The 27,421-nt window shown below is 45.9% G+C and overlaps 1 long non-coding RNA gene and 1 pseudogene across 1 annotated transcript in view; both read right to left on the bottom strand.

Annotated features, from left to right (window-relative positions):
- LOC144108630 (uncharacterized) overlaps window positions 1-27,421 on the bottom strand; it is a 111,021-nt gene that overhangs the window by 71,795 nt on the left and 11,805 nt on the right. The gene's annotated exons all lie outside the window — the stretch shown is intronic.
- On the bottom strand, window positions 1,076-27,261 carry LOC144107282 (uncharacterized; annotated as a pseudogene).

The following is a 27,421-nucleotide window of genomic DNA, read 5'->3' as shown; positions in this document are numbered from 1 at the left end:
CATATAGCCGAACAACAATTATTAGCGCTGGTTCCTACTGACGTTAAAGCCCTTTCTAAAGCAGGAACGAGGACATCGGTGAACCGAAAGAGAATAAAAAAAAAAGAATTTGATGTTCTGTCTTCATCCCAAACTTGAAGAAAATGCTTCCCGAATACCTTTACAGAAGCCAACGATTGCTGTCTTCAAATCGGACCCAGCCTGTGCCATATTTCTCTGCTCCCTTCATTCAGTTCTGCTACTTCCTAAATTTATTGAAAACATAATTGTTTTTTGAGCAGCAGTGTAATTTTATTCAATCTGGGTATGTTCTTCTCACCTGAGCACAAAGACATGGGCTCATAGAATTGTTCAGTTAAAGGAATGGCTGAAGGCGCGTCCATATTTTCACGTGATTTTTACGTCCTCAAAATTTCTATACTAATCTTCAGAACCAAGAAATTACTCTAATTATGTACAGAAATAATAAGATTTGGCTTACTCACTAAACTCCGAGAAGAGCCGAGCACTCGTGGTCGAATGTATACGAAGATAAACGCAAAGTTCAGCGCTTGACAGCAACGAACACTGTGAATATTCTTGTTGGCCACCCCTTGTCCGTGACGTTGCTGGGGATTCGAATGAGGCCGATCTTCTTGGCTTCTGTGAACACAAAATAATGCCGGTCGATTTATGCCAGTTGTAAATTAGATTCACTAGCACTGCGTGGCCATTGCTTTGCATCGTTTATCTTGGTTAACCTGCTCCCAGCGTTCTGCAGTAAATCCAGCGTCTACTAAGGTCCTAAACGCCCATTAAGACCCTTACTCTACTAGGACATATCTGTTTACGCCCGTCTACAAGACGAACTGGTCGTTCAGCCAGATGTATTGCTCCGAGTTTCACGGCTAAAACAATACCAATAGATGGCCGTTAAAATGAATACAAACCTCAGACAACACACTTAGACTACATGATACTTTGTTTTTCTTGCTTTTGTGGGTATAGTTATCAAAGCAGTGTGCTTACAATATCGAGCAGCTTGAGTCACAAGTTGTAGTGGGACGAAGGGAAAGTTTCGAGGTATGTTTACTGCCTACTCCAAATGAACCTTGCCGAAATCCCACAGGCTGTTTCCTCGAATCCTGATGGTTGTCTACGCAAGAGGAGCACAAGCAAGGGCACTGGATAGCGGCTCTGATGCTTTCGTATGGTGCTTGTTCTGTCCCTGAATCACACGGAGTTCGTACGTGAATGCCCGGCGAAGAGAGCGCTCGATAGCGGCAGCACGCTGATAAGGACTCGCGGGCGTCCGAGCGAAAATATCTGCCACGCCACTATTTGAAAGCGGAAGTTGTACTAGGCTATGTCGGCGGTTTCGTGTCATCAGAACTTGTCCGCAGCCATTGTGGGAATGTAGAGAGAGAGAACGTGTAAAAAAAGACTATAATCGAAGGAGAATGTTGTGAGGATGCGGCACAAAATATTTGTTGGCGATCGGATGAATAGTTAATTAATTTGAACCAAAAATCTGCAAAAAGTGGCCGTGGCGAGGGAAAAAGTGGCGCAAAACTTGAAACGCGGAGGTGTAGTACGAGATGACGGGAAGTGTGGGCGGAGCCAATGCGCGGAGCCAATGCGCGGAGCCAAATTTGAAAGTTTGGAACGAAGCCTTGTGGGAATTGGACGAATTGCATAAAATCTCAGGCAAATAGGGCCAATAGAGGCAAAGAGAAGCAAACAAACGCAACGAGTGCCGAGGAGGCGTCAATGCTTTCGCATTACTCCAATGCGGGTTACCGCATTAATCTCGATTTTTTTTTATTTGCGGTTCTTGTGGAAAAACCACTATGTGACTCTAGATAGATAGATAGATAGATAGATAGATAGATAGATAGATAGATAGATAGATAGATAGATAGATAGATAGATAGATAGATAGATAGATAGATAGATAGATAGATAGATAGATAGATAGATAGATAGATAGATAGATAGATAGATAGATAGATAGATAGATAGATAGATAGATAGATAGATAGATAGATAGATAGATAGATAGATAGATAGATAGATAGATAGATAGATAGATAGATAGATAGATAGATAGATAGATAGATAGATAGATAGATAGATAGATAGATAGATAGACAGACAGACAGACAGACAGACAGACAGACAGACAGACAGACAGACAGACAGACAGACAGACAGACAGACAGACAGACAGACAGACAGACAGACAGACAGACAGACAGACAGACAGATAGACAGACAGACAGATAGATAGATAGACAGACAGATAGATAGATAGATAGATAGATAGATAGATAGATAGATAGATAGATAGATAGATAGATAGATAGATAGATAGATAGATAGATAGATAGATAGATAGATAGATAGATAGATAGATAGATAGATAGATAGATAGATAGATAGATAGATAGATAGATAGATATATAGATAGATAGATAGATAGATAGATAGATAGATAGATAGATAGATAGATAGATAGATAGATAGATAGATAGATAGATAGATAGATAGATAGATAGATAGATAGATAGATAGATAGATAGATAGATAGATAGATAGATAGATAGATAGATAGATAGATAGATAGATAGATAGATAGATAGATAGATAGATAGATAGATAGATAGATAGATAGATAGATAGATAGATAGATAGATAGATAGATAGATAGATAGATAGATAGATAGATAGATAGATAGATAGATAGATAGATAGATAGATAGATAGATAGATAGATAGATAGATAGATAGATAGATAGATAGATAGATAGATAGATAGATAGATAGATAGATAGATAGATAGATAGATAGATAGATAGATAGATAGATAGATAGATAGATAGATAGATAGATAGATAGATAGATAGATAGATAGATAGATAGATAGATAGATAGATAGATAGATAGATAGATAGATAGATAGATAGATAGATAGATAGATAGATAGATAGATAGATAGATAGATAGATAGATAGATAGATAGATAGATAGATAGATAGATAGATAGATAGATAGATAGATAGATAGATAGATAGATAGATAGATAGATAGATAGATAGATAGATAGATAGATAGATAGATAGATAGATAGATAGATAGATAGATAGATAGATAGATAGATAGATAGATAGATAGATAGATAGATAGATAGATAGATAGATAGATAGATAGATAGATAGATAGATAGATAGATAGATAGATAGATAGATAGATAGATAGATAGATAGATAGATAGATAGATAGATAGATAGATAGATAGATAGATAGATAGATAGGAGGAGGGAAAGGCAGGGATGTTAACCAGAAAGGGATCCCGGTTGGCTACCCTGCACTGGGGAAGAGGAATTAGGAGACTAAAAGGAGGAAGAGAGAAGGGAAAAAAGGCATAACACACACACACGCACAACGCTGTCACCATTTGTCACTCAATCCAGTCGCTCTCAAGTAAGCAAAGAGTGCCTTGTATGCCTTGCGGGCAGTCGACTGCTGTGGCCACGGACTAAGGATCTTTTGCTCTGTTAATGGGCGAGGATCGAGGCGGTCCAGGGCACAACACCGTGTATGTCTTGCACTCGCAAATGCAGGGCACTCACAGAGAAGATGAGCGATGGTCTCCTCACAACCACAGCTCTCAGAGGCAGGGCTGTCGGCCATCCCCATCCGGAAAGCATAGTAATTGGGAAATGCAGCACCGATCCATAAACGGCATGACAGTGTTGCGTCGTGACGTTCTAAGTTACGTGGAAGACGAAGGCGCAGTTCAGGGTCCAGTGCCTTGAGGCGGAGGTTGCAAAACTCTCCCGTGTTCCACGCTGAAAGTGTGAGCTCTAGCTCCAAAGGGCGAAGCACCATGCTGTTTTTTTTCCAGGGTGCCTGATGCCTTCTCAGTATTTTCACTTCCTTGTTTACCAAGTATAATGCACTCGAAATAATTTAACGTGATCTATTACGGGTGTCTCAGAATCATATCGGTTGACATTACGAGCAGCATAGGTTCTATCGTGCCTCACACTATTCCAACTATTGTCACCAAATCTTAAGGAAGTTGCACCATTCTTGCCTCTATAATCACGGTGATTCCAGCATGCCCAATCACTTCGCAATGACCATCAAGCTGTGGACCGTAGTACTATAGCCACCATGGCTCTAAACATGTCCAACAGTGTTTTCGCTATGTCCACCTATATTTAAAGCGCTGGTTAGCACTCATTTTCTGATAAAGCCATTGTGTTTTGAAAAATTTGAATTAAGCCTCCAGCAAGTGCGACAGGAACGGTGATGCTGGCTGCCTATGTTAACCAAGAGCAGAACGCTGGCAGTAATGACCCAAGCTAATCTTCCCTTCTCCATGCCACGCTTCCAGTTGATGACAGCAAAAAACCTCAGAAGCACTTCCAGGACCCCGGCCGGAAACGCTAAGCGCCAGGAAAGAGGACTGAAGCATTAGAATCCATTGTGATGTTGCCTAAAAAGCTATCTACGATGATCCTCCAGCAGCTGCACGATGCACCACCCTTTTTTTAATTCAAGGGGCTTGGAGCTGGATGATACGATGTAATTTGTAGCGTATATGGTACAGCAAAACGACGGTTTGTATTGGCAGCTAACAAAACAGGAGGGTAACTGTGCACATTGCCTACCTTGGTTGTATTTGCTCCGTAAATTGGTTTGGTTGTTTTTTTTTTAGAGAAATTAAACGGCGCAGTATCTGTCTCACATCTCGGCGGACACCTGAGCCGAGCCATAAGGAAAGGGACAAAGGAAGGAGTTAAAGAAGAAAAAGGTGACGTAGTGTAGGGCTCCGGAATATTTTCCACCACCTGGGGATCTTTAACATGCACTGGCATCGCACAGCACACGGGCGCTTTCCGTTTCGCCTCCATCAAAACGCGGCCGCCATGGTCCGGTTCGAACCCGCATACTCTGGATCAGTAGCGTAAATTATTAAGAATTATAAAAGAATGATTTTTGGTGGATTGGAACAAGGAATCGGCAAGGAATTCGCCGTGAAGCCCGTTTCAAAAGAAAGAACGATAAATCAAAACTACAATATGTGTTTTCCTTCAGGATAGTCCAGTGGTTCGTTTCGATCGAGATCCTGTCACGCGTAACGAATGACCACGGACTGGAACAAGATTGGGCACGGAAGTCAGCGTCGGCACGAGGACAGACATTTATTGTATGCAGGGAGGAAACCAAGCACAAGAAAAATCTACCACGCAAGAAAAAAATACATACTCTTTCAAGCACTGTTTAGTGTGGAGATGGGCACATGCGAGTACAGCTACTAAAGTGCGATTGAACAATACAGACACAGGTCACAAAGAATATTTTATAATCACTCGAAAAATAATAATATTCAAATAGTGTTCATTTTTTTCAAATATTCAAATAGTGTTCACTTTCTTCTTTCACTCCCTCCTTTATCCCTTCCCTAACGGCGCGGTTCAGGTGTCCAAAGATATATGAGACAGATACTGCACCATTTCCTTTCCCCAAAAAAACCAATTATAAATTCAAATAGTGTTCAAGAAATGGTATTAAATATTATGACATCGGTATGAACTCCAGTTGGAGCTCATGTTATATTATTACGAGGTTAGTTCAGCAGCAGAAACGGTATGCCGTACACAGAAGACACACCACTAAACGGGCCACACAAGCACTAGCGGCAGCGTCTTCGTCTTCGTCGACTACTCAGCGACACAACAACGTCGTCTTCGCTTGGCGACTGCGTACCATAACACTACCCCCCCCCCTCCGCCCCGCGGGAGAAGGCACAGACCCGGGAATGCCTAGGGGGGTGGGTGAGTGCGGTAGGGTTTAAGACGGGCGACGTGCACAAGCGGTGTGGAGGGGGCCACGGAAGGAGAGTGGGGGTGCAGCGGTGTGAGTTCATAGGTCACATCGCTCAGTTGCCTCAAGACGCGGTAAGGACCGACGTAACGAGGCAGGAGCTTCTCACACAGTCCCACACGGCGTGCAGGGAGCCAGAGGAGTACCAGGGAGCCGGGAGGGTGATGGACGTCACAATGATGAAGGTCGTAACGACGTTTTTGAGCGGTCTGAGAAGCGTGGAGACGATCACTAGCGATTTGGCGGGCGGCGTCAGCACGGGCAATGGTGTCACAAGCATAACTGCTAGTAGAAGGGTCAGAAGGCAGTAAGCTCTCAAGGGTAGCAAGGGGTCGCGGCCAAAAAGCAGGTAGAAAGGGGAGTATCCGGTGGTATCATGGCGTGAGAAATTGTAGGCGAACGTCCCGAAGGGTAAACTGACGTCCCAGTCACGATGGTGGTCGGAGACATACATGGACAGCATGTCCGTAAGGGTATGGTTAAGTCGCTCAGTAAGGCTATTAATTTGGGGATGGTAGGCCGTGGTGAACTTAAGACGGGTGGAGCAGGAGCGGAGAAGGTCGTGGGAGCGCCATGAAGTAAGACGACATCATGGAGGAGAAAGTCGGCGACATCAGAGGCACAGCTGGTCGGAATAGCGCGCGTTATAGCGTACCTGGTAATGTAATCGGTCGCAACGGCTATTCACTTGCTCCCGGAAGTTGATGTGGGAAAAGGCCCGAGCAGATCGAGACCAACACGGAAAACTGGCTCAGTCGGAATGTCGATGGGCTGAAGCGGGTCACTAGGCGGTAGTGGGGACGTTTTCCGGCGGTGACATTGATCGCAGGCAGCAACGTAACCGCGGACAGAGCGGTAAAGGCCAGGCCAGAAGAACCGCCGGAGCACGCTGTCGTACGTGCGGGAAACGCCGAGGTTTCCTGCAGTAGGTGCGTCATGAAGCTTGGCAAAGACCGTGGGGCGGAGATGCGTCGGGACGACGAGCATGAGGTCGGCGCCATCCGGGTGCATATTGAGACGGTAGAGAATATCGTGATGCAGCACGAACAGGCTCAGGTCAGGATCGGAAGTGCCGCTTCGGAGGCGGTCGATTATAAGGCGCAGAGATGGATCACGGCGCTGCTTGTCGTCTATGTTTAGAAAGTCCGAGATGGACAAAACACAATCGTCGGTATCATGGTTGTGGGAATCAGGAGGATTGACAGGATGGCGGGACAAACAGTCAGCGTCTTGGCGCAACTGGCCGGACTTGTAAACAACCGGAAGTGTGTATTCCAGCAAGCGCAAGGCCCAGCGACCCAGTCGGCCTCTGGGGTCTTTAAGAGAGGAGGGCCAACACAAGGCATGGTGGTCCGTAACGACGCAGATTGGCCGCCCAAACAAATAAGGGCGGAATTTTGTAAACACCCAAACAAGTGCAAGGCACTCCCGCTCAGTGATGGAATAGTTACGTTCAGAGGGAGATAGAAGGCGGCTGGCGTATGCAATGACACGATAGTGGTCGTGCTGGCGCTGCGCAAGGATGACCCCAATACCATGGCCACTGGCGTCGGTGCGAAGTTCCGTAGGCGCAGAAGGGTGGAAATGGGCCAGCACAGGTGGAGCAGTGAGGGCCGGAACAAGTGCGGTGAAGGCGCTAGCTTGGTTAAGGCCCCAGGAGAAAGGCACATCGTTCTTCAGGAGGCAGGTAAGGGGACGGGCCGTGTCGGCGAACTTCGGGATACACCGGCGGAAATACGAACAGAGCCCGAGGGAACTGCGCACATCGCACGAGGAACGGGGGTGGGGAACTCACGGACGGCACGAACTTTGTCAGGGTCGGGCTTGACACCAGAAGCATCGACCAAGTGACCGAGGAACTTGATTTGGCGCTGGCCGAAGCTGCACTTCTTGCAGTTGAGTTGGAGGCCGGCGCGGCGGAAGACGGAAAGGGTAGTAGAAAGACGGTGTAGGTGGCTTTCGAAAGTGGGGGAGAAAACGACAACGTCATTCAGGTAGCACAAGCACGTCGTCCATTTGAATCCACGCAGGAGTGAGTCCATCATACGCTTAAAGGTGGCAGGAGCGTTGTAGAGGCCAAAAGACATGACCTTGAATTGATACAGGGCATCGGGGGTGACAAAGGCTGCCTTCTCACGATCCCGTTCGTCAACAGCAATTTGCCAGTAGCCGGAACGGAGATCAATAGAAGAAAAATAGCTGGCGCCTTGTAGGCAGTCGAGGGTGTCATCAATTGTCGGAAGAGGATAGAAGTCTTTCTTTGTTATTTAGTTAAGGTGGCGATAGTCGACACAGAAGCGCCAACTGCCATCTTTCTTTTTAACCAACACAACAGGGGATGCCCACGGACTGCTAGAAGGCTCGATAATGTTGTTCGCCAGCATCTGGTTCACCTCCGTCTGAATGACATGGCACTCAGGAATGGAGACACGATAGGGCCTTCTGTGTATGGGCCTGGCATCGCCCGTATTTACGTGATGGGTCATGACAATAGTTTGGCCGAGAGGACGATTCCCAAAATCGAAGACGTCACTGTAGGAAACTAGCAGGGTGGTGAGCGCGCTGGCGTGGTCAGGTGGCAAATCCGCCACGATCATTGCAGAAATAAGGTCCGGACGTCTGAGGCTCAGCTGCGAGGGCAGAAACGTTGCATTCGGCCAAAGGAAATAGTTCAGCGAGTGCGATTCCACAGGGTAAAACTTGAGTAGAGAGGCCGAAGCTGAGAATCGGAAGGTAGGTGCGGTTACCAATGACGGTCAGGCCGGTGTGTGGAAGGATGACATTTCGCTGAAGGACAACGTCCTTTATTGGGCAAGTGACGTAGGCACCATCAGAAACAGGGGAACCGGGGACATTGGAACATAGACTGCAGAAGCGCGCGGCAGGCGAGTAAATTCAGAGGCACGTAAGCTGGACGGCTTGGAATTGGCGCTTTCAGAGCAGAGCGGCAGGTCCAAGCGAAGAAGGCCAGTGGAGCAATCAATTAGCGCCGCGTGGGTTGTTAAAAAGTCGATGCCGAGGATCACATCGTGGGGGCAGTGGTCGAGTACAGTGAACAGGACGGCTGTAGTAGGTCCGGCAATGCAAACACGCACAGTGCACATTCGAACGACGGCAGCAACACCGCCGTCGGCGACACGAACGGCTGAGGAAACGGCGGGTGTAACAACTTTCTTCAAACGACAGCGAAAGGAAGAGCTCAAGACAGAAATTTGAGCACCAGTGTGAATCAGAGCTTTAACTGGTGCACCGTCCACGCAGATATCGAGACGGCTGCGGCGAGGAGTGGGGGTCAGGAGAGGATTTTCGGGCCGGGCCGTCAATGCAGCGTCACCTCCGAGAGCTGCATTGGTTAATTTTCCGGATGAGAGCCAGGTAAGGGCGGAGTGGATGGGCGTTGAAGTTGCGGCGAACGGGAGCGACGGATCTGAGGTGAAGACAAGCGGCGGTACCTGCGTGGGGTCGGAGTGTCGTTGGCGTGTGAAAACTCGGGACGGGGAGACATCTGGCGCGGTCCGTAGTCAGCACGACGATCGTAATCAGAACGAGGTCCGTAGTCCATACGACGATCGTAACTAGAGTTAGAGTGAGGTGGGGAAAACCAGCTGCTGCGGCAGTGGCGGGAAATGTGGCCAACACGCGAGCAGGTGAAGCAGATAGGCCGGTCGTCTGAGGTTCTCCATTCCGCAGGATTCCGGTAGCGATAACGCGGTGGGATGGCCGGAGTCGGTGAAGCAGCTGCAATCAATGGAGCGCTGGTTGGTGTACAGGGCGACGCAGAGGGTAGGCCAGAATTGAGACCCTCGTTCGCGAACTCCTGGCGAGCAACGGCCTGGATCAGAGCAATCGTAGCGTCAGGAGGCTGAGGGGTGAAGGCGATGGGAGTCATAGCCTACAGTTTCCTCCGTACAATTCTGGTTAAGTTGGCAGGATGGGACGGCTGTTGCAGTGTTGGCAGGTCTTCGCAAGAGGATGTCGCCGCCGTGTTCGGAAGGCGGTCGAATCGGGGTGCAATGTGGCGGTGTTTGGCTTGCTCAAACTGCCGGCATACCTGAAGGACAGAGTCGACCGTTGAGCAGTCTTTGCAGAGGAGCAAGTTAAAAGCGTCGTCGGCGATCCCCTTGAGGATGTGGACCACCTTGTCGGTCTCCGACATGGCGCTGTCTACCTTACGGCAAAGAGCGAGGACGTCCCAGATGTAAGAGATGTAAGACTCGGTGGATGCTTGAGCTCGAGAAGCGAAGTTTTTTTTAGCGGCGAGCTTGCGTCCAATTGGCTTGCCAAATAAGTCGCACAGCTTCTGCTTGCAGGTGTCCCAAGAGGTAAGTTCTTCCTCATGCGTCTCAAACCAGACGCGCGCCGTGCCCGCCAAGTAGAAGATTACGTTAGAAAGCATGATGGTCGCGTCCCATCGGTTGTGCTTACTCACACGCTCATACATTCCTAGCCAGTCTTCAACATCGACGTCATCGGTGCCACAAAAGGTGCCCGGGTCGCGAGGTTGTGCCACGACAACGGTCGGCGCTGGGGTTCACGCTGTGGCTGGAGGTGCGTTGGATGGCATAGCGATGGATTCGACGTGAAGACCGCTGCGGAGGTCCAGAGTATGGTGTAGTACCCAGCACAACCTCCACCAAATATTACGAGGTTAGTTCAGCAGCAGAAACGGTACGCCGTGCACAGAAGACACACCACGAAACGGGTCACACAAGCACTAGCGACAGCGTCTTCGTCTTCGTCGACTACTCAGCGACACAACAACGTCGTCTTCGCTTGGCAACTGCGTACCGTAACAATATGGCCAGACTAGTTAGCTGCTATCGAATGTCGAAGGGCTCGTAGCTGAAGGAACATTTAGAGCCCTAGAGGAGGAGAAATCGCCGTCAGGGTTGCTGTCAGAGAGGGCTCGGCACGAGTGGAGGTCACTGCCAATGCTGAGACTTTTCTATCCAATGCCGAAGGTTGGAAGAAAGCACAAGGACTTGCGCTGTGATGATTGTGCCTCTTTCCAGTCATGTGGGGCTACTTGAGCTTGGCTAAGCACCTCCTCCACCATAGAGGCTGGTGCGTCGCCTTCCATGCGCCGTTGCAGCACTCCACCCCTCCCGGCCGCAACAGTGCTCGCTCTTTTGTACTTAGTGGTTCCTCCTAGTCGTCATCTAACTACATTCTTCACTTCTGATTGCGCTCTTCTTTTCTTGCCTCTTTCTTTGTCTCCCTTTATCCTCGTCGTCGCTTTTAGAGCCTCTTCATGACCGTTGACCTATCACTGCCATCCTCACGCTTCGAACATCCTGGCTGCAGCTGTGCACAGGCCGAAAGAAGAAAATCTTTCAGCTTCAGGAGAAGAAACAAAAGTTGAGCTAATATTTTGGCGTGCTTCTTTCTAGCGAAACAAAATCAAATGATTTCCTTTCACGGCCTCACAACACCTCTCCCCGGTAAAAAAAAATATATTGTTACAATAACTGTAGCAGCCGATGTTTAGGCCTTAGGTGACTATTTGTGTAGCTCACTTACATCGCCTACAGACAGAGCCAAATGTGAGCCGTTAAAGACGCGCTATCATGTCAAAATACAGCTGCTACGACCACAGGTATGCACCTGTCTAACGATGGTAGAACGAGGAAGCAGGTATCAGGAGAACCAGCTACCAGCCCCGACCGCTTTGGTATCAGTGCAGCGCACCTGTGCTATGCCACTATGCTTTAACGATTGTTGTACGTTGTGAGGTGCTTCCCAGAATTTTAGCGCAATCTAGCCATACAAGCAGGTCGCAGACAAGGCAGTTAAAGCATCTACTAGATTTATTTGCTCCTAGCTGGCGGTCTTTGGCAATGAACGAGGGCCTAAAACAGCGGTCTGCCAGTACGCTAAGCACAAAAGCGCTAGTCGGGTAGCCCACATTTATCTGACGTGATGGAAAATAGGACGGTAGTTCGTATTCGCCACAAGCCGCGCGAGACTCGCGGTGCTGTGCAAGATGGGTGATGGTTTATGGTTTATGGGGGTTTAACGTCCCAAAGCGACTCAGGCTATGACCTGATTCGACCACCTGGGGTTCTTTAACGTGCACTGACATCGCACAGTACACGGGCCTCAAGAATTTCAGCTCCATTGAAATTAGACCGCCACAACCGGGATCGAGGGTCTTTCGAGTCTTTCGGGTCAGCATCCGAGCGCCATAACCACTGAGCTACCGCGGCGGCTGGAAGACAGGTGAGCTCGGCTCTCAATCTCGCAGCGATTGGTTTACCGCCTCTTTTACGACTTCGCTTCCGGGCATTGTTTTTCCGGGGGCGGACAGACAATGCACGCCGGGCTTGCCTGGACGGGCCTTGGAGACCCAGAGTCAATCACAGGCCGTGTACACTGGCGCACGTGAGTCATACGGTGGCAGCGCTTCTCTTATGATTTCTTCTCAATATATTTTTAACCCTTACTGTGCCCATTTTATAGAGATTCTCGTTATCGAGCCTCCCAGGAAGCGGCCACTCACGTCCATGCGGATCTCACATCGAAGAAAGACCCTCCTGAACCGACCTCTTTCTTTGTTTCATCGCACATTTCCCTTCGCTCGTAGACTGGGAGGAAACGAACGTCTGAACGAGCACGTCGGTGGTTTCCGCTCATTCTCTTGATTTATGACAACCTTTGGTGATTGCTGCCCAACCATGCGGGTCGTTTCTATTGCGTCTATATGTTTTGAGGCTTCTTGTTTTGAAAACTATTACCGGATCAATATCCACAACAATGGTGGTGTTTAAAGCTGCAAATATCACAGTGAAAGGAATATGAAATTAAGATTATTCTTGTCGCCCTCTTGTTTTGATGTGCCTCCGGAAAATTGATTTTTGGGGGAAGGAAATGGCGCAGTATCTGTCTGATATATCTGCGGACACTTGAACAGCGCCGTAAGGAGCTGTTCAGGTGTCCGCCGAAATGTGAGCCCCTGGCCTCGTTGTTTCTCGACATCTGTGAGGTCTCAATGGGCCGATCTGAATTATTCTCTGCTGGCTTTTTTTGCTGTGAAGAATGTTGTACCAAATTTGAGGTTATCTTACATCATATTTTTTTACATAAACTGAAGTGATGGACTGTGTCAGGGTTTTGTAAATAATATTGCGCTGCAGTATAACAAAAAATGGTAACAAAACAGTGTGGCAGGGTGCAACAGCTCACCCCCAGATATGGACACAGCGAAGTACTTACACTATGCAATCTGTCGGTGCAGTTATCTTCTCTGAAAAGAGCGAAAATTTAAAATACGTGAATTCTGAAACATCGATAAAACTACGCTGTATTTTTTTACAAGTAACAAAAAATGGGCCATCTGGAGGGTTTTTCAGTTAAGCAGCCCTAGGCAGACAAGGCCTCAATAAAAAAAAACTGGACTAAGACCTTGCGGACATTGCTTCACAGATTTTCTGGTAGGATTTGTCAAACTGCAGATCGTGCATGACAATTTTTTCTTCAATGTTCAGCGTTTTTCAAACGGCATAAATATTTCTTCCACAGCCAGTAAGTTCATACCTCCCGCAATGTCTTGCTAATGTATTCAGCGTGAAGTGACGTCATCACATAGCAATGGCACATGACTTCCCCACTTGTCCTTGGTTAGTTGAACGGGACTGTTCAACCTTAACGAGAAGCACTTCCAGCGACAGCAAGCTGTGGTCAGCTTCCTAAAATGTTTTTAATATAATAAACTTCACAATTTGTCTGCAACGACTGGCATTGTGAACTACATTGTTTCAATATTGACGCCATTACTCTCTCATTTTCATTCAGTGTACAGTAGACTATCAACGTACAGTTAAAACCGAGCAAATGCCGGTTCACGAAAAAAGCATTCAGCAGAAATAAAGTAACTTTCAAGTTATTCCCTGGACCACATCGAATGTCAAGACGTGGTTTACTCTCACGCTCTCTTTTTGCGGGCATGTCGCAAAAACTTACCATTAAGTTTACGCGGTTTGTGTTCTATGAAAAAAGTTTATTCTAGCTCTGCTTCGCGACCGTGTCACGTGGTGCCGTTGCTAGCACTGCCGTCACTGGATTGCGTGACTGCACTGAAGCAAACTTTCTTTTGTGCAAACTAGCGTCCAGTGAACTTTTTGATCGCGATCTCAGTGACAAAAAAGTGAACCACAGTCAGAGTTATTCGAATTTCGCAGCATTTCAGAAGGCTGCAGTTGGACAATGTTATACAACGCATTCCTTCGCATTTAATTGTTTTTTGTCCATGCAGTCCGCCATGACGGCACAGAGGTACTAGTGACAGTGGTACCTCTCCTGGGCCAATTTAAAGTCGTGAAACAAGTCAAAAGAACAGGTTTGGATGCAGTTCTTGCATTATTTCGAACCTGATGTCTACTGATTAGAATTCGGACTTCCCGAAGCGGATTCCAGCCGAGAATGCTTAGCAATGAACTAATTTCAGCGTACAATAGTCAAGCGCCACTTCAGTCCGGCGCCATGTTTACGCACCATTAGCTTAGGTTAAGCGATACACAAGTGCACACAACATAAGCATTTTGTATCTATTCCACGCGAACTTTCTCTTTTATTTCTGTCATGTGCGCAAACCACAGCGGGCCCCAATAATCGCCTTATACACGCCTATTGTGGCATGCAATAAGAACAGTGTACGCTAATAGAAAGGATAAGTCCAGGTATAAAGGAAAGAAACAACTTTTCGTTGTAGTTGTCACAAAGGTCTGAGAAGTTAGCACACTATTTGTGTGTTAGGGCAGCTTTTTTAACACAGTTTTAGGTGTGCTCCGATAGAGTATGCAGGGAGCCATTCACGCTGACAGCCCTGAATGATCATTACTTAATTAAAAGACTAGCGCATATAACTAGGACAGACATAAAAGAACACAGGACGAGCGCTAAACATAAACTGAGGCTCTTACTGCGAAAGAAAAGTACATAAATACGCTTCGGTGGTGCATGCGCACACTGGGTTGTAAACATACAAGCACAATCTAATCAAAATATGTCAAACTGTTCGTTAGGCACATTTTTTTCTTTTTTGGACAAGCCAAGTGATGTCGTGCTAACACAGTTATCGCCTTCCCTGTTAATGTGATAGGCCTCACAAATCTCACGGCGTAATCTTGTGCCTCCCCTACTAAGCATACACGTAGCATCAAACGCCGGCACGCACCTGCACTGCTTACAATGCTTGGCCAAATGCCCCCCCCCCCCCCCCCTCCCGCCAATGAACCTACCAGCGTGCGGTGCTCTTGTAGCCGTTCGTTGAGGCAGCGTCCAGACTGCCCCACGTGGCATCTACCGCAAGAGAGAGCTATGCGGTATACGACGCCAGCAGTGCAAGGTACAAACTTGCATTCGTGTTTTATGGCCGATTCATTTGCGGGGGGCGGCCATTTGGCCAAGTATTGTAAGCAGTACGGGTGCGTGCCGGCGTTTGATGCCACGTGTGTGCTTGGTAGGGGAAGCACAAGGTTAAGCCGTGAGATTTGTGAGGCCTATCACATTAACAGGGAAGGTGATAACTGGGTTAGCATGACATTACTTGTCTTGTCCAAAAAAAGAAAAAAAATGTATCTAAGGAACAGTTTGCCACATTTTGATTAGATTGTGCTTGTATTGTTACAACCCAGTGTGCGCATGTACTACCGAAGTGCATTTATGTGCCTTTCTCTCGCAGTAAAACTTCAGTTGATGTTCATCGCTCGTACAGTCTTCTTCTATGTTTGTGTCCTAGTTATATGCGCTAGTCTTAATTAATGATGACCCACCAACTAGCCCAGCTTTCCGCCTTGATAGCCCTGAAGGACAGGACTGAGCGGTAAAAAATATCAAACACAAATAAGACTGCTTCCGTCTCGTGTTAAATATATATGTGGCAAAAAAAATGTAAATAATGTGCGTGCGTGCCTCGGTGATTTGTTTCCGCTGCAAAAATGAACTACGAAGATTCGCAATTGTCGGCAGGCGAACGGAATTGATTTGCATCGCACGCAGGGCACAATAATATTTACCTCCGAGCCGTAGCCAAGATGAAAGGAATAACGGTTAACTATCACCAAGCCACTAATTCGGGAAGATCGAGAGCGGGACATTTTTTGTACATAAACGGGATGCTACGAAGAGCAATGATGCTGGGCAGATCGCCCTGGCTCCGACGAGCATTTGGTTTAGAAAAACAGTGTTTTAAAGAGTCAGCTTAGAGAAACACTCCAAGTAACAAATATCAATGAAGCGACACTGAATAGAATCCGTGACTACGTGTATATTTGCGAAATAATCGGGTGAGTTTGCATTGCTTATGTTATAAAATGTGCTTGTTTATCTTTCCTTTGTCTATTCTCTTTGTTTATATTTTACTGGCATGTACCTAAGCAAGCTTTGAAGCTCCATACTGTTGTTTGCTCCAGTTGTCAAACTTCGTAAAATGCTTGCGAACGCTCGGTCGAATAATACACGCCCGAAGTTAAGATACGTTTTAGTGAAGAGGTACATTAAAAGATCTGCGGCGTAGGGGCGTTTTCATGGTAAGCTGGTGGGGCATATTAAGTTACCGTGATGGGCATCTGATCGTAAGGAATTTTCCTTTTAATTTAGCTATTACACTAAGCTTCCAAAGCCAAACCAAGAAGTCTTCAATATTTTCTAGAGTCAAATTTATTCCTTAAAACCACCACTATTGAATGACAGTTGCGTCCAAGCAGGGCTGTAAAATACCCGGACAGCGGGCTGCTCTCAATCCCCTGGCAGTGTGAATTTCAGCCATTGTTCCGAACAAACATCATTGTTTCTCAGATTTTCGCCCTCTAATAATCAAAGCTAGAAATTTTAGACAACAGCATTTTTGAACGGCAAGTTGTTACCGAATCCAGTTTTTTGCATACCTTAGGTTTTCACAATAACAATCAATATATCTGCAGATCTCGCCTCGCAAGGCTTGTAGTTTTTGCTGTTGAAGTTTTGCTGCCGTCAAAAACATCCCCCATTAGTTTTCTATGGCAGCCTTAACAACTTGATGAAAGTAAATGGCAAACATTAAAAGGAAGACTTTGCTACGCATCGAAAGACGCGCACTTACGTTCAATATTTCCATAACAGTATCTTGCAATATTTTACATTTGCCTTTCAATTAAAATTGATGTACAGAAATGATAGACTTGCTATGACCCTAAACAATTCTTCCACTTTGGGCCTTCTGTGTCCAAATCAATAATTGTTCGTGACAGCGGCCAGAATACTCTGAATACGACAGAAAAATTAATGAAAAATTAAAAGAAAGCCTTGGTTAGTGATTCTTTTTACCACACCCCTAAGTAAATTGCTTTGTCTTTTTTGTGTGAGAATTTCATTCTGTAAACTTTTACTTCCAGTTTTACTTTCAGTGACCTTTTACATTTTCCAATCAGAAGTTATTTATCCTGTCGTTTTTCAGCTATTGGCACGCGGAAGCGAAAATTTTGCCTATTTAGCCTGCTTTTTCTGATGAGGCTTAATCCACTTCATTATAGGTGCAGTCTGTTGACTTTTGTCGCCCCAATTTTCTTTCGGCGCTATAGAAAGCTAATTGCCCCAAAACATATTCCTGGCCTTAAGGCACAGACACAAGACGCGAGCAATTTAAAACATATCTAGTAAAGGGAATGTCGCTTTCTCTTCGTAGTCGGTCTGTGGCAACCCCAAAATTAGAGATTTGGAAACGACTCCGCAGCGCCTAGAAAATATAGAATCTGAGAGTGTCACAAATGCTTATGTTTTGTTGAATCTGTAAAGTTAATTGGTTTGCCTTCGTAGTTTCGGAAAAACTGCACCCATTACTTTCAGGAGAAAACGTTTTGTCAGCAAAAAGACCAACTGCAGGACGAGGCTGCTTTGCATAGTTTCAAAGACAGAGTGTTCAGCCCTCCGTAATAAAGAGACGAGAGCAAGGACAGATAACATCATTTTTAGTCTCCGCTAATCTTCACTTCTTCCTTTATGGCTGTGCTCCACTGTTAGTCACGAACACTAGTGGGATGTTTGCTGCTTACGAAGTTTTGGCGTTTTGAATTCGAGTTCCTCGAGGGAACGCGTTAAAAGAAAAAAAAATACAGGATTCCACTTAAGTCTCCTGATAAGCGGAAATGCGAAAGCTTTTCCTTTTCCTTATGTCCCCTTGATTTTTCGTTTTCATTTTTTATTTTTTTATTTTAAATTCTGTTGCTTTTAGTTTTATGTGTTTTCATTTTACTTTAATTGGGTTTGTTTTCTTTTTGTTCTTCATTTTTTACTTCTGTTTTAAAATATTTATGTACTAAGTCAGCCTTCTCACGAATTTACATCGTTTTTCATCGAATCATTCACACAAAACTTGCTTGAAACAAGCATTTATTTCATTAGTTCCATTTAATTAACTAATTCATATTCATCAACCGAACTTTTTCCATTTCAAGATCTACTCACGCACTACCTAAAACAATCATACTTTTGCACATTTATCGCCACAGAATGACATAATCGTGGAAACAAAAATTGCGGACACTTCTTGCTGACTCGACATAACCACATAAGCCTTTCGCATTAATAATAAGGCTGTTTGTTAAGAAGAGCCCTATTCCTGTCGTTGCGGAAGCCAAGACTGCTGCCTAAATAAAGGTTTAGCGGTATCGGAGCTTTCAACAGCTGAAAATGCGAGCATATATTTACGATACTTTTAGAAACGGACATAGGGGTGAGTTGTGTGGTGCTTGTTGACGATATACGCAATTTTTTTATTTGTTCTAGGTACATAATTTCACACTGTCCGGCAGCGGAGTACTGCTGTGAAGTGAGAAGTGGCCTGTCGTCTTAGCGGCGCTGTTCCCTCGGGGCCGCCTCTCGCCGTATCGCGGTGTTCAGCGGAAAAACGTGACCATACACCAGACGCGATATGGTGTGGAGAGCAAGCCGAAGCCATTCGGAGCCGGGTGGCATCGACCGAGTGGCAGCCCGAATACGGCAGCGCCGACACCGAAGCATTTTCCTTGTTTTGTTCTCTTACCTTGCACTTACATATTATGCTTACTTCTGAATTGTATAACCAGGAACATGACGCTTGTATGTTGAATTTTTGTTTTTGTTCATTTTCTGTGATTTGTAACCACTCCCCTCTGAAATGCCTTTGGCCCTGAGGGTATCAATAATAAATAAATAAATAAATAAATACACACTAGACTCGGACAAGATGTCTTTGTCTCGCATTGGGCGTAGTCAGGCTGACGACGATGGTTACGATGATTTGGAGGATGGATCTCGACTGCTGATCCGGAGTTCCCGGGTTCGTACCCGACCGCGGCGGTTGCGCTTTTATGGAGGAAAAACGCTAAGGAACCCGTGTGCTCTGCGATGTCAGTGCACGTTAAAGATTCCACAAGATTCCAAAGAGGCGGGTTCGATCCCGGCCGCGGCGGTCGAATTTCGATGGGGCGAAATTCTAGAGGCCCGTGTGCTGTGCGTTGTCAGTGCACATTAAAGAACCCCAGGTGGTCTAAATTTCCGGAGCCTTCACTACGGCGTCTCTGATAGCCTTAGTCGGTTTGGGACGTTAAACCCCCATAAACCAAACCAAACTAAATATTTCTTGCGAAAATTACAGCATCGTTGGAAAATGGTCAAAAATTTTGAATAAACATAAATATGCTTAAAGGCAAGCTTCTCACTGCTTGATGCAGTAGTTGCATGCCCTAGGTGATTGCCAGCACTACAGAAAATAAAGCTATAGCAACGTAGGCATCGCCTGAGTCTGCGAGCGTTAGCTTCGGGCTCTTTATCCGATACTAAGCCAGCTTTATAAGCAAACCTTTCGATTTACCTAATGCACAAAGGAACTTGGCGCTGGAACTTGGTATATCTGCTCTCCTAGGGCAGCCGTTTTAGGATGGACTCTCCCTGTTCAACCGAGATAATCATCCGTGTCCTACTTATCCGAAGGACACTTTGTTCAAGACGCGATTTTTTTTAACCTGAAAAATAGCGTACATTTTCACTCCGATTTAAATGGCACGTCCATGAGGCCCATCGTCTTGAAGAACTGAATGGGTTGCGCTAAGCTATTAGCGAAAGCCCTTGCGACGCCGCGTATTCCTCTGAACGCTTTGCACTTTGATGCGGTTCTCTCAATGGGTTTTTCTCTATAATTACTTTTTCAGTGCCAAGGCAAAATGCTAAAAAAAGAAAGAAATGAGCTAAGCAGTAGAATCACGCGAAAACATTTTCATTCTCTCTCGTAGACCACCGCGCCAAAAAGAGATCTCAAGAATTTGCACAGAACGTACACTCTTTTTCAGAAATATACAACCCAAGGGGTTTGCTTCTAAGCAGTCCAGCGGGGCACTTAAGCACATCTGACAGTCCTAAGCTTGGGAGGGTTGATGACTTAAGTTCCTCCCGCCTTCGTGAGATTAGGGCCCCTGAGTAGGTAAGAGAAGCCGCTCTGCAGGGCTCAGAAGCAGACCGCTTGGGCCGTATACTTTTTACAAAGACTGTACGTCGACAGAAAATTTGCAACTGCAGCTGGAATTTTTTTTCGTTTCTATTGATGAATGGCCGGTTTGCTGTGCAGCTTAAGGGGAGTTGTCTGTGCTACCGTTCACATGTAACGGGTGTTATGTTTGTAGGTGCAAAAATTTTTACAATAGGGTGATTCAGGTAAAGAGAAGGTTTTTGAGGCATAGTAATACCTGTTCTGGCGGAAATAAAAAAAATATGCGATTTATGCTAAAGAGTAAAGTATTAAATAAATTTTAATAGTTCATTTCTGAACACTTGCGATAGGCACCACACTGCAATACAGATAGCTATATCAGTTTTTAGAATTTTGAAACCGCGATTACCCTCGCCGGTGTGCCTCAGCTTATTTTGGCTACATCGCGGCAAAATTCATGCGCTTTCAAAAACCATGCAGGCAAAGGAATCCCTCCAGTGCACGTAACTACTCGAAATAATCAAATTTTGCCAAGCCACAGCGCCGAGTGTAATCGTGTTTTAAAAAGTCTAGAAACTGATATGTCTATTACTGATGACCGGCTGCAAACCTCTAATTGCAACGACATGCCTCTCGGTAATTGTTAAATGGTGACTATTAGAATTTAATTAATCACTGTAGTAGTTAACTTCATTCGTCTGTTTTTTGACATCTGCCAGCACTGGTATTACTCGGCTTCAGAAACCTTTCTTTACCTCAAAAACTGTATTTCTAAATATTTTGGGCCTTCAAAAAAAAAACACCTTGTATATCCTTGCCGGACCCACGCAAAGCTGAAATTAATCGCCCTTATGTGTGAACGACGTACTTTTGTGGTCCAAGTGTGCTCGTGAGCGCAGTTCGATACTTTGTCCCAAGTCTGACGGTTTTTGGCTCAATAATATTTGTGGTCCTCCCAGTGCTTCGAGTCACCTAATAGTCAAACTGTGCGATGTGATAGGTGGTGCACAAAATAAGTACCTGCATAGCCGGAGACCTAATTACGGCAAAATCGCTAGTACAAAAAAGGTTTTAAGATAAGTTAACCGTAAGAGATTTGTACGTTTTTTCGCAGTGAGGGCAAGGTGCATTCAAACAGACCAGCCAGTCTGCAAGTAACAAAAGCACATGGCACCCCTTTTGCTTTGTAATTGTTTCAAAGGCTGTTTCCTAGGAACAGGGCAACTACACGATGATTTCCAGATGCCACTGACCGCACTAAAAGCGCGAAGGTATTTGTTTTTTAATTCTTAAGCCTTACATGTGCCCTATGAACAGAATAGACGGCGTTCGTCGCCGTCCATGGCCCGAAATTTGCCGTCCGCTGCGGTCTATAAGACGGAATTCTAAGGACGCTAGCGTACGATGTCACAACACATGTGTACAAGCATGTATGGCCAAGAATGACACGTAACGTACTATGACCTATGAAAGTCATGACTCGTAGTCATAGTCATGACTCATAATCCTGTAATCTATCATTACTCAGCTCTTTACATGTAAGGTAATGTAAGACATATAGAGTTTGTACAAAGTATGCGTAGTCATGCCGGGTAGTCATAGTCATGACTCGTAAACATTCTGCATCGCAGCATGAATCATCAATTTACAAGTAGCGTATTCATTACGCGTAGTCGTAGTCATAACTTATGGCTCAGCACTTGACTTCCGCAACGTAGCATGAGAGCAATTTACAAGTAACGTAATGCAAGGTGGGCAGAGTTTGAACAAAGTATTCATAGTCATGCCTCGTAGTTATTAAATGTGAGCATTTGACCTCAAATATCACGACGTTACCTCAACCTCAAACAAAATTTTGTGACCTCAGTAAACCCCAACATGTCCACCTGATGTTCACGTCTCCTCAGCTGCCCTCACCTCATTTTTGCTGAGGCCACTAGCAACCTCACTCAACAGTGGCAACGAAGTTGAAACTATCATCAACCCACAAGCATTCAAGCGGCTCATCGAAAACCTCTCATCATAATTTATTTTCTTTGTTTGCCATAACCACCCACTCCCTCATGTAATCTCTCGATTGAGACCTTTGAGTAAATGAATGAATGAATGAGCACCTATGCCTCATATTGTGAGGTTGAGGTAGGATGCCGGACCTCAAGAAATAAAAACTAAATAAAACTGAAATTTCAGTAGCCAAGTAAAAAATATATCCACCAAGAATTCTGTCAATTAAATAAGCTAAAATAATAAGAGTAGCTTGGTAACAGCTGGTTATGGCATTCAAAGATGTACATATATTATACATACGGTGTATTGTGACCGATGGTGACCGTTTTGATCCAGAGGCACGTCATTTTGCTGGTTTCGATGCGTGGTGCTCAAGCTTAGCCGAAATGCCGAAAGGAACAACAAAAGCAGCGAGCCATGCAACCTCGACTTTTGCACACCACTTTTGCACCCGACAGTACATACATTATTTAATGTATATGCAAGAATAAAAAAAAGTGGCGGCGGTTTAGCACTGGTTAAACCTGGAGTGACGCGATAGCTACAGCTGAAGGAGTGGAGCTTGTTTAGTTGAATTGCAAACTCAATCTTTCGCCGCTCCGTTTCGCTGGGCGTTCCTTGTTCATCTTCGTCCCACTTGACACGGCGCATGCGCACAGCTGTTGCAGTTCGGTTTCGCCGCGCCGCCGACATCAGCAGCGGCTCCGTACCATGTGGCTGGTCACGTGACCAACCACGTGACCACGTGGCGGTGGAGGCGCCACCACGCCGTGGCTGCGCAGCCACGGTCACGTGCCGCCGCCACTCTGAAGACTCGAAATGCTACTGTAATGTACCTATCGCTACAAAACCGGTATTCTGCCATGAAAGCTCGAAGGTTTGCGTATGACTCTTACGTGCACAACTACTAATCCTGAATCTCGTTAAGGTCGTTTAAGAGGAATAATTGATCAGACGTGTTATTAGAGATTTGTTAAAAAATACAATCATGAGCAAACATACGAATTATACAGGACGCACAAGTTGGGGGCAATGGTCATTAAGGCGCCATAGAAACCAGTCGTATTCAATCATATCTATTAGTAAGCGGCTTTGTTCTGGCATATACGGGTGTTATTATTTTTTATTATATCTCAGAAATGCCCACATTTTTTTAAATTACACTAGTGAAAACAGGTAGGCTGCAGTGCCGCATAGTTTGAAATGCGCGTTTTTACGTCAGCTCGCCTGTCAAAGTTCCCCTGAGCGAGACCTATCACTCCTCTTCAAAGTATCTGAAGTCTCTGCAAAACGCGTGAAGAAAAGCGTACGGTGCTGCCGATCCTCTGAAGATGAGCTCACCCAACCTAACTTATGCTTTTCGAGAGAACGAAAAAGGAGGGAAATAACACCTACAGTTGTCTTTCCTGCGGCTAGGCATGAAACTCCGAGAGCGCCTTTGCTCTCTAGCACATGCAGACCTCGGGAGAAGCGATCCGAAGATCGTTATTTCTTCGAAAAGCGGGACAGCACTTTCCTCCAAGTCATAATTATCAACAGCGCGGCAGGGCTGCCTGACCAGCTCGGCTTTCCCGCACGGTCCACGGAACCAGAGCCCTGAAAGCACCCCGCTGCCGCCCGGCCGCGGCTCTGCAACTTTCAGTTGCTCATCACGGAGACCTGAGATGATCTGCCGATGACTAAAGCGCCTTCTTGTGGGTCGCTCTGCCAGTGTTCTGTTCTCGAGTCACCGCCATAACAAGCGGAAGGCAAGTAAGAATGCACAAGGCGCTGGTATTCAAAGGCATCAAGCCGTTAAGTCGTCTCCTGGCCTGCTAAAGCGGCATATAGCGCATGCCAGAGGCTGACGTGTCCGGGCACAAAATTTACTGCAATGGCGAAGCCATGCCCAGACGGCAGGCTGATGGGCGTGTTCCTTGGGTCGACCGAGAACGCTGATGGCACACATTTGAAGTCAACAAGACGGTACGAATGCGTGCGGCGATGCTCTCGCGGCACTGAGCTCACGGCTACGTAAATTCAGCGCCTGTTTGTGCTCGGCCATGGTCGCGGCGAGCAAGGAGTTGGGGGGACGCGGGAAACAAGCAGGGTGCGAACACACCAGAGGGTGGACCTCTGGCACCATGGAAGCTAAAAAACAACCTACGGCATTCCTCGGAGGAAAAAAGAACGCAACCACTCACCTAGACAAACCTGCGCATCTTTGTTTTTTATTTATTTACAATAATTTAAGCTTATCAGAGGCTGTAACAGTTCGACCCACTGATGCGCTTAAAGGAGTCAGTGCACTAGCTACCACTTTTTCTGAACGGCCAGAGCATCCTACATCTCAGCCAAGCAGGCTGTTCATGAATATGCGGAAAATCATTTTGAAAATGTCTAGTAAGCACGATACGAAGCCAGTCGGAAGCATTAGAATGGCCAGCATGAAGTTCATAAGAAGGTCACTGAATGTTTCTGTGAAGCACGAGATCGACGTGTGCAAGTGACAAAGAAGTGGCTTGGGCTGTGGGAAGACCTTCAATACGCGGATTTACTGCACTTATGAACAAAAAAAAAAAGGTTTGAGTAAATCTAGTATTCGAAGAGTGCTGTCATGGCTACTGAGTCTCCACAGACAACGCTTAAGTTTCTTCACTTCAATGGTGACGGATAGAACGCCCTTGACGCAGCTGAGCTTTCTTTACATTGAATAGTAATGCTCTGATCGGTATGCACAGAAGCAAACTCTCATCACAAAATTCTCATCGTAATAAATTTGGCTCAGTTTTCCGCGATATTCGTTTCTATGAACGATCCACTTTATGGGCACTTTGACGGCGACATAAGTGTCCACATCAACTGCACATGACTGCATGGAATTACGCGCCAGAACAAGGAAGAGGAGACTATAGGTTGTTCGGTCGAAAATAAAAGAACTATATTTACATCTGCTATTTACATTTATCTAATCAGAACACATAGAAGCGTAGTTCACGAGTCGAAGTGGAATACTCTGATTAAACCTGAAAACCTCCGACTCTCTAGATTTTTCTTTCTTTTATCGTCAAATCAGCCGATGTATATGTTAAATTTGCTCTAAATACGTACCCCTGCTAATGTAGTTTGCCCTAGTTTCCACCGTGTAGGCGTGTAATGTAGAGAGGGATTCCCTCACTCGAATTCAAAACAGCAGCTGTGACGCAAGGGCATATACCAGGCATGAACGTGACGAAGCAGTCTTTGCTTGAACCATGCGATCGCTGTTGAGCTTCTTTACTGCTTGTTAGTTTCAACATTTTTGTTTGCGGCATCAGTTGATCAAAGCTACCGGGTCGGTGGGAGTTACGTGTTTCCCGCTCAAGCACCCGACCTCAGGCAGCCTGTACGCTAACGGCGGAGGCGGGACTCACTGCCACACTAGGTACACTCCTTCCAAGAAGACTAGAATGGAGCCTAGCGACTGAAAAGATGTTACGCTGGTGTCCCAAAAAGCTAGAAGCGGGCTGCGGCGTCTGTTTTTCCAAGCGGGGTAACCGAACTCCAAGCGTCGCTGCAAGCACGGCTGGGCGCTTGAACTGCGCTTCAGAAGGGGCGCTCGTCGGGGTAAAATACGAATAAACCTCGAACTCAAACCTCACCGAATGACGACATCACTCATCCTCAAACTCACGTGTGAGGTTGAGGTCCAATCTTCTGACCTCTCTCAAAAAATTTCGAGCTGCCGCTGACCTCACCTCAACCTCACCTCACTCCGTGAGGTTGAAGTCATTTTGAGGTTAAGGTCGACTTCGTGAGGTCGAAACCTCATAATGTTGCCCACCTCTTGCAGTCGTGGTCATGATTCATAGTAATTTTGCAACGTTTCATGACACATCACTTTAATGCTCTCACATCATCACAAGTAAGTACTCTTGAGTGTCACTGCTGAGATTTATTGCAAATAAATTCACTGAGAACACAGCTGTGCAGCAATGAATGGTTGGTCTAATGAGCATATAAGAAGCAAAGCAGACTCTCGAGGATTATGATTTTTTCTTCAACGTATTAAGAGTGTCTATAAACTACGTTCTAAAAATAACAACGGGTATACGTGAATGTCAGGCTTCAGAAGAAGTTCTTGAGCCACAATAATATTCTCTTAAATCATAAAGGAAATGGGTGTACTGCCGTGGTACGGACTTTAATGAGTTGTCTTCTAAAGCTGTTGCCGATCTTGCTTCAGTGCTGTGCTGCGTAGGAAAGCTTCACTTATTACTTCTGAGATAAAGTCTTCCCGCTTAAGCTTCTTTAATGGGCTTCGTTTCAGTATTTCTTTTTGCGCAAGAAGCATTCGCAAACATAATGCAGAGGGGCCTCGCAAGGTAGAGCGAACGAATAACCCTGTTGCGTCACGTTTCCCTCTGTGCACTCTACCACTGCCCACTATGACAAAGCCATGGGCCTAGAATGTCATGAATATGAAAGAAATGCAGGAAAGTTATGTGAACAAAACACCAACGCTGTGCAGCACTGCGGCCATAGCATTAGGCCTTTACTGATCCCGGTGGCGCCGGCAGCATCTCTAAGGCGAAATTCACAAAAATATTTAATACATGGAACACTTAGCATTGATACTCTAAAACAGAAATAACTGTACGAGGGAGCAGCGCCGAAAAGAAAAGCTCCGCCACTAGGCACTTCACCGTCGCAACGCGTGAGTTTCTCGCTGTGTGTATTCCAGCAGCGTAGGAACCGATCCCTCTGCTCTAAGTTTGAGCGCTCAACGGCTCTCCAGTACCGCGAAGCCCATACGCTGCGACGGGTTCATCGGCAACAGTTTGCTCACCGATGGGCAATAGCCCCTTATCGGAGGGCGCCAACGCTGCTCGCAGCTTGCGACTTTGCCCCTCGTGGGAGTCGAGGGGCGTTACAGTGCGGCGACGCTTCAGTCTAGAGGGCCTCAATATTGCATCCGGATGCATGAGCCCTATACCATGCAATTCGCAATTTTCTCGCAGCAAGCCAGACTATTATTGGTCGGGGAGTTAATTTTTAAGAAATACCTCTTCACGGACTAGTTGTCGCTTTGTAATAAAGGTACACATAAGAGACGAAGGCTGAGGCAAAAAAGAACACACTACG

The sequence above is a fragment of the Amblyomma americanum genome, chromosome 10 (assembly GCF_052857255.1).
Source record: "Amblyomma americanum isolate KBUSLIRL-KWMA chromosome 10, ASM5285725v1, whole genome shotgun sequence".
NCBI lineage: Eukaryota > Metazoa > Arthropoda > Arachnida > Ixodida > Ixodidae > Amblyomma > Amblyomma americanum.
The sequence above is the reverse complement of the archived record's forward strand: the minus strand, read 5'-3'. Positions and strand labels throughout refer to the sequence as shown.